Source organism: Agrilus planipennis, unplaced genomic scaffold (genome assembly GCF_000699045.2).
Source record: "Agrilus planipennis isolate EAB-ADULT unplaced genomic scaffold, Apla_2.0 scaffold248, whole genome shotgun sequence".
In the NCBI taxonomy this organism is placed as follows: domain Eukaryota; kingdom Metazoa; phylum Arthropoda; class Insecta; order Coleoptera; family Buprestidae; genus Agrilus; species Agrilus planipennis.
In genome coordinates this window covers 217,534-225,736 of record NW_020438972.1, presented here as the reverse complement: position 1 = coordinate 225,736, position 8,203 = coordinate 217,534, and the positions used below count along the sequence as shown (strand labels likewise).

At 33.0% G+C, this 8,203-nt stretch overlaps 2 long non-coding RNA genes across 3 annotated transcripts in view; both read right to left on the bottom strand.

The window, feature by feature from the left end:
* LOC112904697 overlaps positions 1-8,203 on the bottom strand; it is a 49,351-nt gene that overhangs the window by 12,229 nt on the left and 28,919 nt on the right. The window lies entirely within an intron of this gene.
* On the bottom strand, positions 2,876-5,238 carry LOC108739886. 2 transcript variants are annotated; one of them, XR_003231281.1, is made up of 4 exons: positions 5,172-5,238; positions 5,019-5,108; positions 4,214-4,311; positions 4,034-4,090 (listed from the first exon to the last, which is right to left on the bottom strand). It is a non-coding gene; the product is annotated as an uncharacterized LOC108739886 (long non-coding RNA). The 2 variants fall into 2 exon arrangements; XR_001938241.1 differs by lacking the exon at positions 4,214-4,311 and having other exon boundaries at positions 2,876-4,090.

The window sequence follows — 8,203 nt, the reverse complement described above, 5'->3', positions numbered from 1 at the left end:
TCCCTAGAAAAATATAGGGATGAGTTACAAAAATAGAAGAGTAATACTTAGTTTGTATAAAGAGCAACTGGCAGCTGGGGCTGCAACGTACAGTAGTAAATATTAGGAAGGGAGTCAGACAGGGATGCACACTATCGCCGCTACTTTTCTAGGGATAGTTAAACAGGGGCAAAAGATTAGTATGCTTAGATTTGCAGATGATACAGCAGTATTAGCATCTAGCAAGGAGGAGTTAGAGACAGCTTTAAATAAATGGAAGCGGTACTGACAAAACAGTATTGTATAAAAATAAGTAAAAGTAAAACAAAAATACTGATATGCAAGGGAAGAAATAGTAGGGAAAGGGCGAATATAAAGATAGGAGACGAAAAATTAGATGAAGTGGCTGATTTTAGATATCTAGGAAGTCTAGGTGGTGGTGGGTGCAGCGGAAAAGAAAGGGTTAGAAACGTTCGAAATGTTGTGTTACAGGCGAACGATAAGAAAACCGTGAAGAGAAAAGGTTTGAAATGAAGAAGTATTAGAAAGAATGAAGAACAGAGGATTCTAGAGAAGTCAGTAAGAAATAGGCGAGATAGATTAGTAAGTAATGTTTTCTATAATAAGTTTATTTATGTGCCGTATATGAACTTATAACTTTAATGACAAAGTCGAATGTTGTCAATGTTTAAGAAACATCATCACCCTTTACTACTTATCGTTAGTGAAGGTCAAGGTCCTAAAAATTCCCCGATTATGGCGAGTTTTTCCCTTCATTCTCGACTACTACTTATCTATTTTAAGTCTCACTAATTTTAAGTATCTGTTGAAGGTATAATCCTACCCAGTAATGTTTAATTTCCTTGTTATCCTTTATTACATTTCTGTTCAAATGCGGTCATGTATCGAAATCTGGTTACAAAGGAAAATGCAAGAACACGTATTGGAATCGCACTTTGTGTGACACTCGGCGAATTTTATCTCGAAACAAACGAAAAAGTAAAGCAAGCTTACATAGAAAACACCATAGTTCCGAATAAAACACCGGACCAAAGAAACGGCAGGGATAAGCAAATTTTGCGTGAAATCAAAACTTTTAGGTACCTATTTACAAAGAGTTGGTTTGGAAACATTGTAAACATCTAAACTTCTATGACGATGGTCATAATTAAACAGTCTTATTACATTGTTATATCCTATGCAAAGTTACTTGGAGCCCCAACATTACTTCATACTGTGATACTGGAGCATACATCGTAGGTACCTATAACCTTTAAACATTCTCAGAATAACACAAAAAGTAATTCATTTAATTAAAATGTAGTACGGAATTCATCCATGAATATTTTAACGAAATGAAATGATCAATATCGTGTATGCACTTATTTCAAAGAATAATTTCCATTACATTATTGGGACTTTTTAAACTACACAATATGAAGGCCTTTTCTTCAAATTAAAATTTTTGTAGGGTTAATTTCAATATATTAAAGTGAGCTAATTTTTGATATAATTTTTACCATCACATGTAACCTCAAATTAATGAAGAAATATTGTTAGGGAATTGAACCCAGTTAGTCGTAGAGCAATGGTGTGTAAACTCAAGAGTCCTGGTTCGATTCCCGGCTGCGACGTGACACCAGCAACAAATTTTTCTAATACATTTGATACTTATAAGTATACGCTTTAATTACACTCGTTGGAGTATATTCCTTATTGAACTCAGAAATGAAACAGATCGTTAAAAAAGAAGGTTGAATGAATCTATGAGTGATTGACAAAATAAGTTTGAGAATCCGTGTTGGAAATTAGAACACGACTTTTCAAACATATTTCGTACAGAAGACCTATAGAAGTCATAGACACTACCAATTTTTCTTTGATTTAACGAATATTCTTCATTTATTTTTATTTATTGATGTGTTAAGCCCGTCACTCAATTTGACAAGTTCAGACTCGGTCACAAAAGGTACGTAAATGTTAAATAATATTATTATATATCGTGTAAAAAGGTTCTTAGTCCTTACTTTATCGCCGATTAAACTTTGATGACTTTTATTATCTTCCTTTTCCTCCCTCTACGTCTACCCTTTTAGAAAGATTAACAATATATATGTTTACAAGTATAGGGATACAAAATTAGTTAGTCTGATTGGGTCTTTTAGGTCCTAAAGAACCCAATAAAGCCTAAATAAAATAATTTATCAACAAAACCCTCAAAATTAAATACAACAAGATACAGCATACATGTGTATTACCTAAGACTTTTTATAATAACGGTTTTCGTTTTTTTACAACTTAATCAGCCTTTTCCATAAATTCATTAGGCGTATTTAATGAGCCCTTTTGCCATAGCAGTAAAACAGAAAATCTTTCATTCATAATTTAATGTTTAACATTACTAGTAGGTACAGGCCTGACGCTGAAAGCTGGCGAAAATTTTAAAATGGCGTGGATGCGCGGTGGCAAAAGTAGGNTCATGGATCAAGTATCCATGTAAAGCAATAAAACCATTTAAAATGGCATTTAATATTTTAGCCACCCAACTGAATTATATTTGAAAATTTACACAGCAATGACCTTTTTTATAGAGTCTTATATTATATATCGTCAACCTTCATACCCAATCTTGTACCGTACTCTATAATTGAAGACTGAACTTTACAAATTTATAATAAGGAACCCAAAACATAAATATATCCAAATAATTTGCATTAACGGTTTATATTTTTGAGAATAATTGTATTGCCTAAGCTGCAATTTGCATAAAATCATTACTTAGTGACTCTGTGTGACATTTTTACGATATGATTGCTTACTAAACCATGATACTATAAGAAATCAATTTAAAAAACATTTTTGTGCAACATATTTTTATTTTCTACCTCCTGCTATATCAAACTTAAACAACTTATGAACATTTGATGTAAATAACAACACCGATCTCTAATTAATGCAAGTGCACCTAGTTTCATCAATAAAATGTTACAATACTGAATACTATCAACTTCTACTTCTATAAAATCTATCAGATACAAAAGAAAAGCACGTTGCAGAAATAAAACTTCGATAATCACCTTAATACCATCTTTTTTTCTAGGAAATAAATCTTAAACACAAAACTACTCATTTCTCACTTCAACACTGGCTTAAAGTTACATATTTGTATATGCCATTTTACCAAATGTATTTCTCTGTATCTCTAAAGCGAAGTGCTCACCGCAAGTAGCGTGCATCTAGGGATGTTACTTCAAATTCAAAAATCAACACTCACTGAATGAACGTAGCAAACAACATACCAGTTGTAGCTTGTAGCACGTAATACTACTACAATTAATGTAATGGTTGCTCTATTTTCTTGTCATGCCACTTATGTGTTACTTCACTTTGTTTTTGATTAACCAAATATAAAAGTTGATACAAATTTCAATATTCATTTGTTTCAATGATTGAAGCAAATCCCTGTATTTATGATCACATATGTGACTAATATTCAAATAGGAATGTGCAAGAAAAGATTTGGAAAAGAGGATTATATGCACTGTGTGTTTCTTTGGTTTTCCAGAAACGATGTATTCAGTGTCTTTATTTTGGACAGTTATCATTCATATTGAGTGAATTTACTGAATCTAATACATCTTTAACAGTGACATTATAATACTGTGTGCGTTGAGAAAGAGTTATGTCACGCCACTGTCATGTCAAAATCATCCCTCTTTTGACGCCACGCTTCTTCGGTGGGTGCTCTTCCTGAGGTAACACGCCAATTTTATTTCACTTTAACTCAAAAAAATGCAACCTGTTATACTATGACTAGAGGACTATTATCTTTTCTGAAAAAACCTTCACATCAATTAATACATTTGCAAGGAAATTATTAGATAAAATCTAAACAATTAACTGATTTGCCGTTCCCCCATGTATACATATAAATATGAAAATTTTATTTTTTTTATTCATACGAAGAATTGTACACGTATGTATGTATGTCAGAACGTTCAACCTTTTCTTTTATAAATTGCCCAACTTAAAAACCATCCCTATTTGCATTTTGTTCTGCAGTTGTAAATTGTAGTAGAATAACAAAATATGAAATGAGCCTTGTGACTATCTGCAACAAAAATGTACAGTCGGAAAAATAAAGGACATGATGTTATACCAAAACGTTGTTGGCCTGAATATTAATCTTACATGTCTTTTTAGGAAATGCCTAAACTTCATCAGGCAGAATTACCTGTTATAAGACAAAAATCTACGTATGTCCACTATGCTCGGCCGATGCTCATGAGCGTAGCTAGAGATTTTTCCTAGGAAAGGGCGGATATTCAATAGCTGTAATTTATTAAAAAATAGTAACATTGTCCAGTATTTGTGAGAAAGCATATGCTGTAATGGGATGATCAAGTACGCACGAAGGTTAAAATGTTTAGCTCATGGGGTTATTAGGTTTAAAAAGGATAGGTTTAATTTACTTGGTTTCTATGTTTTTAAACTTTGTGCTAACGTCATGACCTATCAGAGATTTTTCCAGGGGGGGAGGGCAATGAGGTTTCTAGGCGGCACTCCCTCTTTCCCCTTTCTATCTACGCCAATTCTATTCTTAATTAATGCATTAAACTGTTACCAATTTTTTTTAATATTAAATATGTTAACCCAAGAATTATTATACTGAATTGCCTAGAATCATAGGTTACGGTAGGAACAGACAACACAGATGAAGTGAGTGTTACCATTCAGCACTCGTCACTATATGTTGTAAGAATACAACGAAATTAAAAAATACTGAGCAGGTACTGTTCCGAATTAGGATGGAATTTTCCTAAATAAAAGATAAAATTTACAGCACTTTTGTAAAAAATGAAAATATCGCCGAACTTTCGACGTAGTAGTATTAAGTCCACCGCACAAAGAACTGTTTTCTTATAATAGATCATTCTGCCGGTGAAGATTTAGTTACAGCTTTTTTTTAACTCAATAGTGTTTACAGCATATCTATCAGTGTTGAGTTATTACGTAAACATTAAAAGTTGCCCGCTCACCCAAATGTTTACTGACCAGTCCGTTGGCAGAAAGTTGAAAAATTTACGTGATTCCTTCCTAATTGTTGACATAATTAACAGTGATGAAATCTGAAATAATTTCTGTACTATTAAACTTTCAATAGGTATTTTATGTAGCTAAACTATCCGTACCAAAGATGAAATTCTATTGCACACACACTTCGAACTTAATTTGTAGAGGTTGTCATGTAACTGTGACATCTAAAAAATTATAATAATCTCAATACAAGTATTCGACGTATCCAGTTCAAACATGTCATATTTCTTCAGCAATTTATTTTGAATCGATTTAAAAGCAAACTGTAATCAAAGTAAAGGTTAAGCTACACAATGATTAATTTGATAACCCTAATGTTGTTTTTGATCTTGTATCATTATAGCAAGTAATATATTAAGTGAAATGAAACGCTATAAGCCAAAATACTTCATGAAACGCTTTTCTGTGAAATCAGGCTTTAGTGTTTCATTTAGTTCAATTCTACAGAATAGGGACCCAAAAGGACCCGAAAAAAAAATTATGCATGGAAATGCAAATGTCCAAGATCCGCGGCTGGATGTCGTAAGGTGACAAAAGGTTTTAGCGAAATTGACGGGAATGATTCACATTTTTTGTTCCTTCTGAATCAATTTTAACATTTAGGCAGGCAAGATTCCGCAGTGGTCCAAGCCAATTTTAATTTGCGTGATATATAAAAGCGTGACAGGGTGGTGTATGATGATATGTGTTGTATTACGAGAAAATGTGTTTTTGGAAAATCGAAAGAAATAATTCAAAATTTTACAATTTCAGCTTCTTTTTGACCAATTTTCAGATTTGTGTATACGAAATCCCACTGTTTACAGAGATTCAAATCGGCAGGGTGTCGATTGTCGTATGGTAACATGTGTTTTAACGGAAATTGGTTTTTGCATAGTCGAAGGAAATAATTCATAATTTTGGCTTTTTAACCAATTTTCAAATGTAGAAACGCGAAATTTCGCTATTCACAGTGGTTCAATCGAAAGCAAATCCAATAAGGTGTTGCAAGCGACGTCAGGAACAAACAAACTACAAAACCCCGGTCAACCATCAATATACGTTTAATTCAATAACTATGAGAAGTTTTATTATTAACGTATATCTAAGTACAGAAATTTATTCTTGTTATTGGTTAACTCTCCGAAATGATATTGAGGTTTTGAGTTTACTGATTAAGTTTTCTTTTGTTTTGTCAATAAAATATAATTAAGACTTATTTAGCACATCACTAATATCTGTTAATGAAAACCTTATTTTCAATAACAATTATAAACATTCCGTAAAAGTGAGACATCCCATACACACTTACAAACACTTATTTCTGAAGCTCTCTAATTTTCCGTCGATCACGAAATCTATAAAATATTATTTCAAAGATGTTTTAATTCACACATATCCTGAGAAATGTATACATTTGTTGTATAAATTCCGATATTGTACTAGGAAATTTACAGATTTCCTAGTAAATTTATAGATTTCCTAGTAAATGTGTCTAATATAATTTATTTCGCACATTTCTGAGCGATTTTAGGAATTCTATACATTTCCTAGGAATTGTATACAGTGACGGATGACACACATTTTCGCTAACAGATACATCGTGTCATCCAAAGACGATACCTTATTACTGGGATATTAATAAGTAATAAAAATATTTCGCTACACTCAGGGGCGCAACAAGGAGGGGGGGGTCCACGGATGCCTGAGCACCCACTCGATTGGGTTGAGCACCCAGTATATTCCAGTCGATTCAGATAATAACCCAACTTGAAAGTTCGGTAGAAACAGTTCCATGCACTGCATTGATGACCTTTTCGCTAACAGATACATCGTGTCATCCAAAGACGATACCTTATTACTGGGATATTAATGAGTAATAAAAATACTTCGCTACACTCAGGGGCGCAATAAGGAGGGGGGAGTCCACGGGTGCCTAAGCACCCACTCGATTGGGGTGGGCACCCAGTATATTCCAGTCGATTCAGATAATAACCCAAATTTAAAGTTCGGTTCAAATAGTTCAAGCTCGTAAATGAACAGCCGAATTCGATCTTTTCAGTTTATACCCCCCGCAGTATATGAATATTTGTAGTATTATGATGCGAGCACCCAGTCAAACTGTAACGTTGTTGCGCCCCTGGCTAAACTACATGCATACAAAAAAAAGTATCAGTCGATTTCTTACTTTATCATTTAGCGGTTTCAAGCAAAGTATCCATTGGTTCATAAAGTAAAATTGTTGAACTGCCCACAAAATATGAACGAACTTCACTATTTTTAAACCTGAATCCGGGTCGATCATCGTTACATATAAAGTGTAAAGAACCCAACAACTGCAACCATACACGCACCATAAATAATTTGCTTGAAGAAATTTACTGATATTGTCAGTAATATTGTATATTTTTAAGCATATACTATAAAGATTTTCACATTCATTTTCAAGATCAACTTCATTTTGGAATTGCTGTTCCACCAAATTCTTCACATACTCGTTTGTTTTCTGCAACCGATGAATCAGTTTCTCGGTATATATAACCATTGTTGCAGATATAGTGTATAAAAGCAATGTTTGATAGACTACACGAACAAATACAAAATAAACTGATACGTCGTAAATTACAGTCATAATTACCGTCGATAAATTAATACTTAACAATAATAAATTAACACTTAGCAAAGTTTTTAATTTTAGATTGCATTTTTGACATTTATGGTTTAAAAATACTTCTTCTGCTTCTATATCCAATTCCTTAATGTTATTTACAATATGTGGTAACTGAAAATCCCTTCTGTGCGAAACAATCAATAGAGCAGAAATGCTGCAAAATTCAATTATAGTAACAAGTTTATAAAATACTTGAGAAGTTTTTAAAGTTTTCATAATCCCAAACATGTTTAAAATTATATTGAGCAAGCTGATTGCTGGAAAAGAGTACATTACAATTTTCCGAGACACAGGCACATTTTTTTGTTGTTGGGACGCGTGACCAGGTACACCCAAATAATAACAAAAAATATTTAAAACACTCGCTATCTTTGGGTACATCATACTGTTATCGCTAAACGCTGATTTTACTTTGTTTGTAGGCATAGCACAAGTTACTGGAAACAATAACTACTTATGCTCATGCAGTACATACAC